Below are 16,527 nucleotides of genomic sequence, written 5' to 3'. Positions count from 1 at the left end.
ATTACGCGAGTATTTAAAAAAAATAAAAGGCGTAATAATTAAAAGCTGTGACCGTAACTGTAAACTCTTGCGGAATATTTATTTAACTACTTTTTACAACTCACTTTACTTATTATAAGTTACTAAGGGGTTCCCATAAACCCACTTAGCCTATTACTCAATTTTACGCTTTTACCTCTTTGAACATGGTTCACTAATTAATTTTTTGCGAACACATCGCTCACAACCAGATCTTCTCCTCGGTACGTATTTTTTTCATACTTAATTCCCTTTCTAATAAGCTATCACACGCTTTAATCGGATCTCATTTGCTCCGGTTATCACCGTTTGAAGTTGGACAAGCTAAACAGCCAACCAACCCCAAAATAGCTCAAAACCTCTCTCACTCTCTGAATTACTGAACTGAGTCCACTAATCCAATTGCCCTCAAATGTTTACACCAAAAACTATACACCTCAATCTTCGATTTTATATATCATACGCTTAATTTGACTGAGAAACGAAGCGGGAATTAATTTCCCAAAACTGTTCCAGAACTGCCACATGTGCAGTAGGCACATGAGCAGTCTGCGTTCCTCCATTTTTTTCAGGTCTAAGACCAACCCAGATTTTTCCCAATTTTTGACACAAGGTAGAGGACATTTCAACCTTCAAAATGGCGTATGGCACGTCCCTATTGGACCTCTATGGAGGGAGATATACCCTCCCGAAGTTTGCCTAAAATCTGCCAATTCTACCGAAAATTCGCCAGAGTTTCCTTTGTTTTTCCAATAATCCCAAATTTGTACAAGATCATTTAAGTCTCAAATGTACCTAATAATCACATAATAATACAGTAATAACCCAATGGGTGGCACACACAAGGACCAACAACGCCTTGGGGCACTTACAACCCAATCCAGTTTATAATTATTAGACATATAGCTCATCTTAATCATTCTTAATTAGTTGCAATCACTAACACCATTTTCATGCACATTATCATCATACATATAATCATAACCTACAATAGGCCTAAGGCCCTTCCATCATAAATAGACATGCATCAAGATACGATTACAATATTGCTTTACAACTTACAACTCCAAATGAAACTTAATTACTATCTTCCAACATTACAACATAATACAAATGGTGAAATAAACTAAATGGCAAGACCACTAGACTTAGGCAAAATGACATGAACAAGATGCTAATGAAGCTCCTACTAAATACAAATGAGATGTTCATGCCCTAAGTCTAGCCTAGGCCACATGGCCAGCAAAATGCAAAATGCTAAACTCCACTGAATCACTCTGCGGGCCTCTTGCCCGTTGCTCCGGCTCCACTGCTACCTCCTGAAATAAATGCCCCGAGACGGGGTGAGATATACAAATATATCTCAGTAACCCAGAGGTTCTGGAGAAAACTCCGCCCAATGGTTCACTTCGATGCATATAAGCAAAATAAAACAACCACTTTGAAAACGGGATATAGCAAGGGATTTAGAGAAACTGGGGAATATCGGGATACAAAATACGATGATGCGGGATGGTAGCTACCAATACCACGCACGCCCTGGGCATATATAAGCCTATGGTCCACCCAAGGTGTGTTCAAATAACCACGACCAAGGTACCCTTTCCATCCATAACACCCGAGACATTCCTAGTGTGCTCCTATCCGGATCACACACCATGACCCTCGGTCAACTGGAACTCCCTCTCGGAGACCTAAATAGTGGAAGTCCGCATTGCTCGAAGGCTACACTATCTACTGGCCAGTGATCTGGTACATACAGTACCCTCATAAATGCTAATGCATGCTCATGCTGTTCTACACTACTCGTACACACTTCCTACCGTTGCCATCAACTGGCAAGGTGGAACAGAAAAGGGGAACAAGCCCCAGTACCAAGAGGTTACCTTAATTCGTTTTACCACTAGCTCCGCAGCAGCTTATCCCACAACTTGGTACACAGCGGAATGCCTACACAGAGGACATTCCCAATCACTTATAGTTCAACCAATACATGCTAATTTACAATTATACATGCATTGAACCAATTACTTACCTCAATCCACTTGGTCCCGGACCAAGGGCAACTCACTGATTCAAGATTCGGGATTCAGGTCGACGTACGACAACCTATACAATCACGTACAACCATCAGTACGCGTCAAATAATGTCAAAACGTCAAAATCATGAAATCACCTCACCCACACATGGTAGGTTCGGCCATCCTAGGCTTAATTCCAATTTTATTTTTCTAAATTTTATTTCTCATTTTGTTACGCCTCATTAGGTTGTCAAGAGGTCAATTCAAGTGCCGGTTCGTCATTTTCGCGTCGAATTACATCAGAACGCGAAAACCGCCAAAATTCTCCCTTCCTCCTTGAAGGTTCGGCCCTACATGTGTTAATTGGAGATTTATTTTTCTAAATTTTCTTTCTCATTTTAGTACCCATCCTTGGGTTGCCATAAGGCCATTTCAACTGTCGTTTCGCCGTTTTACGTGTTTTAAGCAATTTTTCGCTAAATAGTTCGCTCTAGGTTCATTTAGGTCCCTAAACACAATTCATTTTTTTCATTGATTCAAACACTTTCCAACCACCACACAACCCATCTAGTCACCATATAATCACACAACAAATCATTCAAATTATTTTTCAACATCAATTCCCCATTTTTCCCACAATGGCCGAATTTATGCCCTAGGGAATCCCAAAGGATTTCTTTCCATTTTCCACCATTCCTCAACTCAACCAATCACATTATATTATCATTCTATCATACAACAACTCATTATCAACATCACAACACATTTTTTCAAGATTCCATGTCATGACCATCAAAATTATTCTAAGTTAAAATCATCAAATTTCACCTAAAATTTTCATTGCATTTATCAATAATACACATTATTGTAAGACATTTTCATGTACAAACTTTTCCCAATTGAGCTCTCTAACATCACACATCATACAATGCAAGCTTTAGGGTTCTATAATACAATCTCATGAATCAACCAACCAATAGGTGTAGAAACTTACTCAAAAGCTAGGCAATGGGCTCCTCCTAAACATACTCTACCATTAGAGCATTTAAAAGCTCCATGAACACCCTTTTCCTCAAGTAAGCCGCGGCCTTGTGAGGGGAAGATCTCAAAATCTACTCACTTTCACGGTTAAACAACGCCACCAATGGCTTTAGAAGACAATTTCCAACAAATTTCAAGTTAAACTTTGTTGGATTTGGTTAGGATTTGAGTGATTAAAGGAGAGAAGAAAAATTTGCATGGAGAAGGGGGGAAAAGGGCTGATGGCTCGGGTTTGGGAGAGAGAGGGGAGTGGGAAGATGATGAATAGTAATAAGATGAGGTGGACTTAAGTGATTTTAAGTGGAGTGGGTCCCACGCCACCTCACGCGATTCAAAACGCGTCTGAACTCTCACTAAACGTCCGTAAATTCAAAACCTATTTAGAAACTCTAATTTTTAACATTAACTATTCTCCTTTAATTACTCTTGATCAGATGAATCCGGAAGTTTTCGGTCGTTCGGAGAAAACACTGTTTTAAGCTATTGCGCGCGCCGTTGGCACGCTTCCCCAAACTGTCTTAATTTCATCAAATATTATCAAAAATCATATTTTCTAGCTCTATAGACCATTTTTAACTCATATTTGAAATCTAGAACTCAAAACTCCACTGGCACGTTTTACGGTGCAATCGTATCGCGGTATTTTTACCCGCGAAAAATACTATTCACTGATTTTTCTGAAACTTGCCTGTCCACTCAATTTTTCGTTCTGAATCCATTTCCAGGGTTATTTTTACCATCTGAGACCTTCTACTCAATTTTTATCTTCCTAGGGTTGTGTGTTGGCTAATTACCGTTTTGTCCTTTCTTTGTATTTTGGCCTAATCTTTAGGATTTTCACTAATCCATCACTTGATTGCTCACTTAATATTTTAATTACTTGATTTAAAATTGTGAGGTGTTATAATACCCATATGAAAATGAGAACTCTTTCCTTCATTATTATTCTATTTATATTTAATGATTCATACAAATTATATTACTTATCAATTTTACTGATCTTTTTACTATTTTTATTATGTTCTCTTATTTATTTTTTAATAATTTAACACACTATTAGGATTTGGAAGTTTAATCAATTTTTTTTTTTTATAAATTATATTGTCGTATTGTTAGGGGGCATGTTATTGTTATATTACTTTTCTTTTTTATTTTATATTAAACTATATTGTCTCCCACTGTTATAGAAATAAATAAGGGAAATGTTATAATTACTATTTTCTTCTTATTACTTGTTACTACTAAATCTTAACCGTTAATTTTCATCAATCTAACGATTATAATTTATTGGGTCACACTTATTAATTATTAATTTATTGGTTCACACTCTAATGATTACTAGTTGATTACCCGTGCGATGAACGGAGAAAAAAAATCGGTTTGTTTGTCTTGTAAACAAATTAATAAGAAAATCGGTTTGTTCGTATGACGTAAACGTGTAACTTTTAAGGTAGGAACAAAAAAAAGAATATAATAATTTAAACACAGTAAATTCCATGGTTGACACACAAAATCTCCATTAAAAAAATATAAATGTCATGTTGACAGCAATATAATAAGAAATATGCCAAACCGATACTCACAACAGTTGTAAAATATCGTCCCGCCATGCACTATTGGTATTTGCTGCTGTTCGAAATGAATCATAAACAATATATAAACAATATTTGGAAAAGAACAATTGCCTCAACAACATGATTCCCTAACTTTGTAATAAGTAATCTCGTACCGTTGCATAAACTTCTTGATTGATCAATATTTCTCAATAGCATCACCGGTACTTTAACCTTCAAAGTTAATTTATGATCAGGAATCCCCGAACATGAGAATGTATTTAAGATATCAGGGGAGATTTCGTCATCCTCAAGAGATGAATTACCGTCTTGTTTCAAAACCTTATCTGAACTCAATAATGTCCTTTCTTCACCCGGAATCACAACCATTAGGTGCTCGTTTAACATGGCAACATCGGACAATTTAGGAGTCAAAAGAGCACGTTCTTTAAAGAAAGTAGGATCTAATATATTATCCATCAGATTCGGGTAAACAAAATCAACAATATCTGAAAGCGGGTCTTCTGAACCTTTGATCAACAATTGTCTTCTGAGCCTGCAATCATAAAACATTTTGATTTCATAATCTGAATGATTTATAGCAGCTGTCACCTTGTCTTGCCCTTTATGGATGTATTTAAAGAGATATTTAATGGCACTACTTTGACAAGTATATTCAACATTGATATGCGCTTGATATTTTAGAAGAAGTTTTGTATTATACGGCACAACATAACGATTATCAAGTTCAACACCGTTCTTTTTGACAACACTTCCATCATTTCTTCTTCTATAATGAGGGAATCCATCATCATCAAAAAAAGTACGGGAGCAGAACTTTTTGGGAAATTTCTTTGAACAATGTCTGTTCTTCATGCAAGGAGACTTGTAATTGTCAGGACCACAGGGTCTATGCATCATATAACTCGTGACAGCTGCAAAAAGTGAAGGATTGGAATCTTTGTTAGGAATCTCAGCTGAAATCAAATTATCAATGTCAAGTCCAGTATTAGGCTTTCGGAGGGATGCAAGAAAAGTAGAATATGAGCATGAGGCAGTCCATGTTTCTGAAATTGAACTGTACAAACATATGTTACATTAAACAAACAGACAGAGTTAGTTAAAATCAATAAATTGGTTTTTTTCGATTTTTATTTTGAATTTTTTTGGTAGGATACATAAAATTGTGATCCGGTTTGTCCAATTATTTTCTATATATCAATGTGTAAATTTTGTCATAAAAATTGAAAAAAAAATAATCTCAACAATACACTTACGTGCATTAACTGTGCCAAGAACACGACCCTTTTTTAAATCATGTAGCAATTCGTCCAATTTGAACTTGAATACTTGGCAAAAAATATCAAGACGATCTTCAGCGTTGAGTTTTCTTGCCTTAAGAAATCTGGTAATCTCTGGCCACTTAGGATTGCAGGTGATCGTTATAAACAAATGAGGATATCCAGCCCAACGGCAGATTGCAAAGGCATCTTTACAATTCTCAGCCATATATCTAGGTCCGCCTGTGAACGAACAAGGAATAATGATACGCTTTCCAGTGTTTATAGCTTCATCTTCACCCCTGTCAAATGCATTTTTAATATTTTTGTATACTTCCCTGAGATGACTCTGGTTATATCGAATAAAATTCAGTCGATCAGACTCAACCATAGTGTAAGCATCAACCAAAAATTGTTGAAAAAGCTTCCTTGAGTGATGGAGAACTTGGGACTCTCCTGATCTCATTTGAATTCTGAACGAAAAGAATTCTCGCATGCTAACAGTGGATCTTGGATTAGTCCTACCATGGGATGTATAAGATCGCTCGACATCATCACGATAACCATCTTCACCATAAGGAAATAACAAAGGATACTGCAATCCAAGATACAACGGATGCTTGACATCTATACGCTGCAAAACTCTATCTTGTGTCTCAACAACAATATCCCTGTCACCCAATGCGTTGTCTATATCCCCAACAATAAGAGCAGCAACTTCTAACGCAGACGGAAGATTATAAACTCTGCCATCACTGCCACGCTTTCGAATAAGCCTCAACTTCACTCCACTAAAGTCATCTTCCCTATATCGATCTCTAGCGTACCTAAAAGATTGAGCAATACTGTTGTGTTTATCCAGCATTTCCTTCAATGATAGGACAATATCAGGATCAAGCATATCTTCACTGTTTATCGAACTGCAAGAATAATGTCATAAAAATAAGTAAAAAATAAATAAAAAATATACACCGTAATTGATATATGACAATAGATTAGAAAATAACGTGCCTTAAACAACCCAATCTGTTGTCAACTTCATTGTCAGTATCGTATATGTATAGCTGAGCAAATTTTTGAGTATGACTGTTAGCTGGAATAAGGCTGCCCTATTAAATGATGCACTTGTCCCCCAACTCTAAAACAATAAGGGCCAGAAGCTTGATTCACTGATCCGTCCACTTTTGCTCCAAAGGAGGTGAAGGAAAATATCATATTGTATGCTCGATTATTCCGTAAATAGTGGCGGCTCTTGATATTTGAATTATCATGCAAATTAAGCAAAGCATCCGGAGGAACTTTCAATAAAGGAATTTTTACTTTTCCATTTACGCAGCACAAACCAAACTCTGGTGCGCTGGGTTTATGATTTTTTTTATTTCTCTCCTCGTACCAAAAATGTGCTTTGCATTTCTCGCAAACAAAAGTAGGATCCCCCGCATCCCAATAATCTTAATAAATACAAACACGGAGAAATCACGATAGATGCATAAATTAGGTTCGAAAGAAAAAATGAACAAAATTTAAATTGATGCAAATACCTTCACTGTTAGAAGTAATGTTAGGCACAATGGAATTATTCATATAAGTACCTGTAGCGTAAAGAAAAAATGACACGAAGATATCAGAAATCATTTGAATACGAACATTTTGAATTTTTTTCTTGCTATAAGTAGAATTTAATTACTATAGGGAATTTCGTAATAAAAAACCACAAAAAAATTGTGATAGTATGTCGTGCGTGCTCATATTAATATGGTTCTGTTGTAAATACATAATGAATAACGTTTTTTTATCTCACTTTGTTTGAGGACATGTGTTGCAGCACTACTTCCATAGGTATCACCTGGAGTAGAATATTGTATCCTTTACAACAACAGAAAAATGAAACAGTGTTAATTCAGTTGTATGGTTTCACGATAGTAACAGTATACAGTTACTAATAAAAAAATTCATTCTGATCATACCTTGTCATGGAGTCAGAATTAGATATCGTAGTAAGAGTTGAATGTATGGACACAACATCATTAACATCTATTCTTATTTTTGAAATTTCAAAAGTTGAGCAATTAATATACCGCGCATAAAATGAATGAACAATAAGTAACGCATGACAAATTACCTGTTATGTCTTCCATTCGAGTTATATTGTCTATATTAATAAAACGCCTAGAATTCTTCTTTTCAGCCAGTATGCTTTTTCGCCTCATTCTAGCATTTTTGGTATCTATCAAAAAATATGAGGATGCCAATTTTTTGAACCAAATGAATTACGAAGCAAATGATAAAATTAAATACTTACGGAGCTATTTTTTTTATCAAACCAAATGAATTTAATTGACACAATTTGAATATTTTGAATACGAACATTTTGAATATTTTTTCTTGCTATAAGTAGAATTTAATTACTATAGGGAATTTCATAATAAAAAAACCACACAAAAAATGTGATAGTATGTCGTGCGTGCTCATATTAATATGGTTTTGTTGTAAATACATAATGAATAACGTTTTTTGTATCTCACTTTGTTGGAGGGCATGAGTTGAAGCACTACTTCCATAGGTATCACTTGGAGTAGAATATTGTATCCTTTACAACAATAGAAAATTGAAACAGTGTTAATTCAGTTATATGGTTTCACAAAAGTAGTAACAGTATACAGCTACTAATAAAAAAAATTAATTCTGATCATACCTTGTCATGGAGTCAGAATTAGATAACGTAGTAAGAGTTGAATGTATGGACACAACATCATTGACATATATTCCTATTTTTGAAATTTCAAAAGTTGAGTAATTAATATACCACGCATAAAATGAATGAACAATAAGCATAAAATCTTAGATAAGATGACAAATTCCAACATAAAAATCAATTAAAACAACTGATTTCTTTTTGTAATAATTTTTATATATTTTTTGTAAACTACAGCTACATAAAAAACCAAAAATCTTTTTTCTAAAAAGCAAAAAATTTTAATTTAAAAAAAAAAGCAAAATTCAAAAATCAAATATTTTTTTTAAATCTATTTTTTTTTTGTAAAAAATATTTCTAAAAATAAAAGGCATAATATTTTTTTTATAAATGACCCGTGAGAGACAATAACTTATTAGTGTCAAAAATTGCAACAGAATTATTTCCGTTGAAAATTGCAACGGAATAATTTTCCGTTGAAAATTCCAACGGAATTTTGGACTTTTTCCGTCGAAAAGTGAAACGGAATAATTTTCCGTTGAAACTTCAAACGGAATTTTGGAATTTTTTCGTCGAAAATTTCAATTGAATTATTTTCCGTTGAAAATTTCAACGGACTTTTTTTCCGTTTATAATTTTGATTAGATTTTGCTCCTTCATTTTGCTCTTCAAGTAATCACAAGCATTATGAAAAACCATAAATTTCTTTTATGCAAGAATTCAAAGTGTATTCCTAAATGACTCGTGAGAGACAATGACTTATTAGTGTCAAAAATTGCAACAGAATTATTTCCGTTGAAAATTCCAACGGAATTTTGGACTTTTTCTGTCGAAAAGTGAAACGGAATAATTTTCCGTGGAAAATTCTAACAGAAATTTGGACTTTTTTCGTCGAAAAATTCCACGAAATTATCATCCGTTGAAAATTTCAACAGACTTTTTTTCCGTTTATAATTTTGATTGGATTTTGCTCCTTCATTTTGCTCTTCAAGTAATCACAAGCATTATGAAAAACCATAAATTTCTTTTATGCAAGAATGCAAAGTGTAATCCTAAATGACTCGTGAGAGACAATGACTTATTAGTGTCAAAAATATCAACAGAATTATTTCAGTTGAAAATTGCAACGAAATAATTTTTCGTTGAAAATTCTAACGAAATTTTGGACTTTTTCCGTCGAAAATTGCAACGGAATAATTTTCCGTTGAAAATTCTAACGGAATTTTGGACTTTTTCCGTCAAAAATTTCAACGGAATTATTTTCCGTTGAAAATTTCAACGGACTTTTTTTCCGTTTATAATTTTGATTGGATTTTGCTCCTTCATTTTGCTATTCAAGTAATCACAAGCATTATGAAAAACCATAAATTTCTTTTATGCAAGAATGCAAAGTGTATTCCTACATGACTCGTGAGAGACAATGACTTATTAGGGTAAAAAATTGCAACAGAATTATTTCCGTTGAAAATTGCAACGGAATAACTTTTCGTTGAAAATTCCAACAGAATTTTGGACTTTTTCCGTCGAAAATTGAAACGGAATAATTTTCGGTGGAAAATTCTAACGGAATTTTGGACTTTTTTCGTCGAAAAATTCAACGAAGTTATCATCCGTTGAAAATTTCAACGGACTTTTTTTCCGTTTATAATTTTGATTGGATTTTGCTCCTTCATTTTCCTCTTCAAGTAATCACAAGCATTATGAAAAACCTTAAATTTCTTTTATGCAAGAATGCAAAGTGTATTCCTAAATTACTCGTGAGAGACAATGACTTATTAGTGTCAAAAATATCAACAGAATTATTTCAGTTGAAAATTGCAACGAAATAATTTTCCGTTGAAAATTCTAACGAAATTTTGGACTTTTTCCGTCGAAAATTGCAACGGAATAATTTTCCGTTGAAAATTCTAACAGAATTTTGGACTTTTTCCGTCAAAAATTTCAACGGAATTATTTTCCGTTGAAAATTTCAACGGTCTTTTTTTCCGTTTATAATTTTGATTGGATTTTGCTCCTTCATTTTGCTCTTCAAGTAATCACAAGCATTATGAAAAACAATAAATTTCTTTTATGCAAGAATGCAAAGTGTATTCCTACATGACTCGTGAGAGACAATGACCTATTAGCGTAAAAAATTGCAACAGAATTATTTCCGTTTAAAATTGCAACGGAATAACTTTTCGTTTAAAATTCCAACGGAATTTTGGAATTTTTCCGTCGAAAATTGAAACGGAAAACTTTTCCGTTGAAAATTTCAACGGACTTTTTTTCCGTTTATAATTTTGATTGGATTTTGCTCCTTCATTTTGCTCTTCAAGTAATCACAAGCATTATGAAAATCATAAATTTCTTTTATGCAAGAATGCAAAGTGTATTCCTAAATGACTCGTGAGAGACAACGACTTATTAGTGTCAAAAATTGCAACATAATTATTTCCGTTGAAAATTCCAACGGAATTTTGGACTTTTTCCGTCGAAAAGTGAAACGGAATAATTTTCCGTGGAAAATTCTAACGGAATTTTGGACTTTTTTCGTCAAAAAATTCAACGAAATTATCATCCGATGAAAATTACAACGGACTTTTTTTCCGTTTATAATTTTGATTGGATTTTGCTCCTTCATTTTGCTCTTCAAGTAATCACAAGCATTATGAAAAACCATAAATTTCTTTTATGCAAGAATGCAAAGTGTAATCCTAAATGAGTCGTGAGAGACAATGACTTATTAGTGTCAAAAACATCAACAGAATTATTTCAGTTGAAAATTACAACGAAATAATTTTCCGTTGAAAATTCTAACGAAATTTTGGACTTTTTCCTTCGAAAATTGCAACGGAATAATTTTCCGTTGAAAATTCTAACGGAATTTTGGACTTTTTCCGTCAAAAATTTCAACGGAATTATTTTCCGTTGAAAATTTCAACGGACTTTTTTTCCGTTTATAATTTTGATTGCATTTTGCTCCTTCATTTTGCTATTCAATTAATCACAAGCATTATGAAAAACCATAAATTTCTTTTATGCAAAAATGCAAAGTGTATTCCTAAATGACTCGTGAGAGACAATGACTTATTAGTGTCAAAAATAGCAACAGAATTATTTCAGTTGAAAATTGCAACAGAATAATTTTCCGTTGAAAATTCTAACGAAATTTTGGACTTTTTCCATCGAAAATTGCAACGGAATAATTTTCCGTTGAAAATTCTAACGGCATTTTGGACTTTTTCCGTCAAAAATTTCAACGGAATTATTTTTCGTCGAAAATTTCAACGGATTTTTTTCCGTTTATAATTTTGATTGGATTTTGCTCCTTCATTTTGCTCTTCAAGTAATCACAAGCATTATGAAAAACCATAAATTTCTTTTATGCAAGAATGCAAAGTGTATTCCTACATGACTCGTGAGAGACAATGACTTATTAGGGTTAAAAATTGCAACAGAATTATTTCCATCGAAAATTGCAACGGAATAACTTTCCGTTGAAAATTCCAAAGGAATTTTGGACTTTTTCCGTCGAAAATTGAAACGGAATAATTTTCGGTGGAAAAGTCTAAAGGAATTTTGGACTTTTTTCGTCGAGAAATTCAACGAAATTATCATCCGTTGAAAATTTCAACGGACTTTGTTTCCGTTTATAATTGTTATTGGATTTTGCTCCTTCATTTTGCTCTTCAAGTAATCACAAGCATTATGAAAAACCATAAATTTCTTTTATGCAAGAATGCAAAGTGTATTCCTAAATTACTCGTGAGAGACAATGACTTATTAGTGTCAAAAATATCAACAGAATTATTTCAGTTGAAAATTGCAACGAAATAATTTTCCGTTGAAAATTCTAACGAAATTTTGGACTTTTTTCGTCGAAAATTGCAACGGAATAATTTTCCGTTGAAAATTCTAACGGAATTTTGGACTTTTTCCGTCAAAAATTTCAACGTAATAATTTTCCGTTGAAAATTTCAACGGACTTTTTTTCCGTTTATAATTTTGATTGGATTTTGCTCCTTCATTTTGCTCTTCAAGTAATCACAAGCATTATGAAAAACAATAAATTTCTTTTATGCAAGAATGCAAAGTGTATTCCTACATGACTCGTGAGAGACAATGACTTATTAGGGTAAAAAATTGCAACAGAATTATTTCCGTTGAAAATTGCAACGGAATAACTTTTCGTTGAAACTTCCAACGGAATTTTGGACTTTTTCCGTCGAAAATTGAAACGGAAAACTTTTCCGTTGAAAATTTCAACGGACTTTTTTTCCGTTTATAATTTTGATTGGATTTTGCTCCTTCATTTTGCTCTTCAAGTAATCACAAGCATTATGAAAACCATAAATTTCTTTTATGCAAGAATGCAAAGTGTATTCCTAAATGACTCGTGAGAGACAATGACTTATTAGTGTCAAAAATTGCAACAGAATTATTTCCGTTGAAAATTCCAACGGAATTTTGGACTTTTTCCGTCGAAAAGTGAAACGGAATAATTTTCCGTGGAAAATTCTAACAGAATTTTGGACTTTTTTCGTCGAAAAATTCAACGAAATTATCATCCGTTGAAAATTTCAACGGACTTTTTTTCCGTTTATAATTTTGATTGGATTTTGCTCCTTCATTTTGCTCTTCAAGTAATCACAAGCATTATGAAAAACCATAAATTTCTTTTATGCAAGAATGCAAAGTGTAATCCTAAATGAGTCGTGAGAGACAATGACTTATTAGTGTCAAAAATATCAACAGAATTATTTCAGTTGAAAATTGCAACGAAATAATTTTCCGTTGAAAATTCTAACAAAATTTTGGACTTTTTCCGTTGAAAATTGCAACGGAATAATTTTCCGTTGAAAATTCTAACGGAATTTTGGACTTTTTCCGTCAAAAATTTCAACGGAATTATTTACGGTTGAAAATTTCAACGGACTTTTTTTCCGTTTATAATTTTGATTGGATTTTGCTCCTTCATTTTGCTATTCAAGTAATCACAAGCATTATGAAAAACCATAAATTTCTTTTATGCAAGAATGCAAAGTGTAATCCTAAATGACTCGTGAGAGACAATGACTTATTAGTGTCAAAAATTGCAACAGAATTATTTCCGTTGAAAATTCCAACGGAATTTTGGACTTTTTCCGTCGAAAAGTGAAACGGAATAATTTTCCGTGGAAAATTCTAACAGAATTTTGGACTTTTTTCGTCGAAAAATTCAACGAAATTATCATCCGTTGAAAATTTCAACGGACTTTTTTTCCGTTTATAATTTTGATTGGATTTTGCTCCTTCATTTTGCTCTTCAAGTAATCACAAGCATTATGAAAAACCATAAATTTCTTTTATGCAAGAATGCAAAGTGTAATCCTAAATGAGTCGTGAGAGACAATGACTTATTAGTGTCAAAAATATCAACAGAATTATTTCAGTTGAAAATTGCAACGAAATAATTTTCCGTTGAAAATTCTAACAAAATTTTGGACTTTTTCCGTTGAAAATTGCAACGGAATAATTTTCCGTTGAAAATTCTAACGGAATTTTGGACTTTTTCCGTCAAAAATTTCAACGGAATTATTTACGGTTGAAAATTTCAACGGACTTTTTTTCCGTTTATAATTTTGATTGGATTTTGCTCCTTCATTTTGCTATTCAAGTAATCACAAGCATTATGAAAAACCATAAATTTCTTTTATGCAAGAATGCAAAGTGTAATCCTAAATGACTCGTGAGAGACAATGACTTATTAGTGTCAAAAATATCAACAGAATTATTTCAGTTGAAAATTGCAACGAAATAATTTTTCGTTGAAAATTCTAACGAAATTTTGGACTTTTTCCGTCGAAAATTGCAACGGAATAATTTTCCGTTGAAAATTCTAACGGAATTTTGGACTTTTTCCGTCAAAAATTTCAACGGAATTATTTACGGTTGAAAATTTCAACGGACTTTTTTTCCGTTTATAATTTTGATTGGATTTTGCTCCTTCATTTTGCTATTCAAGTAATCACAAGCATTATGAAAAACCATAAATTTCTTTTATGCAAGAATGCAAAGTGTATTCCTACATGACTCGTGAGAGACAATGACTTATTAGGGTAAAAAATTGCAACAGAATTATTTCCGCTGAAAATTTCAACGGAATAACTTTGCGTGGAAAATTCCAACGGAATTTTGGACTTTTTCCGTCGAAAATTGAAACGGAATAATTTTCGGTTGAAAATTCTAACGGAATTTTGGACTTTTTTCGTCGAAAAATTCAACGAAATTATCATCCGTTGAAAATTTCAACGGACTTTTTTCCGTTTATAATTTTGATTGGATTTTGCTTCTTCATTTTGCTCTTCAAGTAATCACAAGCATTATGAAAAACCATAAATTTCTTTTATGCAAGAATGCAAAGTGTATTCCTAAATTACTCGTGAGAGACAATGACTTATTAGTGTCAAAAATATCAACAGAATTATTTCAGTTGAAAATTGCAACGAAATAATTTTCCGTTGAAAATTCTATCGAAATTTTGGACTTTTTCCGTCGAAAATTGCAACGGAATAATTTTCCGTTGCAAAATTCTAACGGAATTTTGGACTTTTTCCGTCAAAAATTTCAACGGAATTATTTTCCGTTGAAAATTTCAACGGACTTTTTTTCCGTTTATAATTTTGATTGGATTTTGCTCCTTCATTTTTCTCTTCAAGTAATCACAAGCATTATGAAAAACCATAAATTTCTTTTATGCAAGAATGCAAAGTGTATTCCTACATGACTCGTGAGAGACAATGACTTATTAGGGTAAAAAATTGCAACAAAATTATTTCCATCGAAAATTGCAACGGAATAACTTTCCGTTGAAAATTCCAAAGGAATTTTGGACTTTTTCCGTCGAAAATTGAAACGGAATAATTTTCGGTGGAAAAGTCTAAAGGAACTTTGGACTTTTTTAGTCGAAAAATTCAACGAAATTATCATCCGTTGAAAATTTCAACGGACTTTTTTTCCGTTTATAATTGTTATTGGATTTTGCTCCTTCATTTTGCTCTTCAAGTAATCACAAGCATTATGAAAAACCATAAATTTCTTTTATGCAAGAATGCAAAGTGTATTCCTAAATTACTCGTGAGAGACAATGACTTATTAGTGTCAAAAATATCAACAGAATTATTTCAGTTGAAAATTGCAACGAAATAATTTTCCGTTGAAAATTCTAACGAAATTTTGGACTTTTTCCGTCGAAAATTGCAACGGAATAATTTTCCGTTGAAAATTCTAACGGAATTTTGGACTTTTTCCGTCAAAAATTTCAACGGAATTATTTTCCGTTGAAAATTTCAACGGACTTTTTTTCCGTTTATAATTTTGATTGGATTTTGCTCCTTCATTTTGCTCTTCAAGTAATCACAAGCATTATGAAAAACCATAAATTTCTTTTATGCAAGAATGCAAATTGTATTCCTTCATGACTCGTGAGAGACAGTGATTTATTAGGGTAAAAAATTGCAACAGAATTATTTCCGTTGAAAATTGCAACGGAATAACTTTTCGTTGAAAATTCCAACGGAATTTTGGACTTTTTCCGTAGAAAATTGAAACGGAAAACTTTTCCGTTGAAAATTTCAACGGACTTTTTTTCCGTTTATAATTTTGATTGGATTTTGCTCCTTCATTTTGCTCTTCAAGTAATCACAAGCATTATGAAAACCATAAATTTCTTTTATGCAAGAATTCAAAGTGTATTCCTAAATGACTCGTGAGAGACAATGACTTATTAGTGTCAAAAATTGCAACAGAATTATTTCCGTTGCAAATTGCAACGGAATAATTTTCCGTTGAAAATTCCAACGGAATTTTGGACTTTTTCCGTCGAAAAGTGAAACGGAATAATTTTCCGTTGAAAATTCTAACGGAATTTTGGACTTTTTTCGTCGAAAATTTCAACG

The sequence above is a fragment of the Gastrolobium bilobum genome, unplaced genomic scaffold (assembly GCF_033153095.1).
Source record: "Gastrolobium bilobum isolate Gb01-03AN ecotype WA unplaced genomic scaffold, APGP_CSIRO_Gbil_v1 utg49130, whole genome shotgun sequence".
In the NCBI taxonomy this organism is placed as follows: Eukaryota; Viridiplantae; Streptophyta; class Magnoliopsida; order Fabales; family Fabaceae; genus Gastrolobium; species Gastrolobium bilobum.
Note: the sequence above shows the minus strand (reverse complement) of the source record.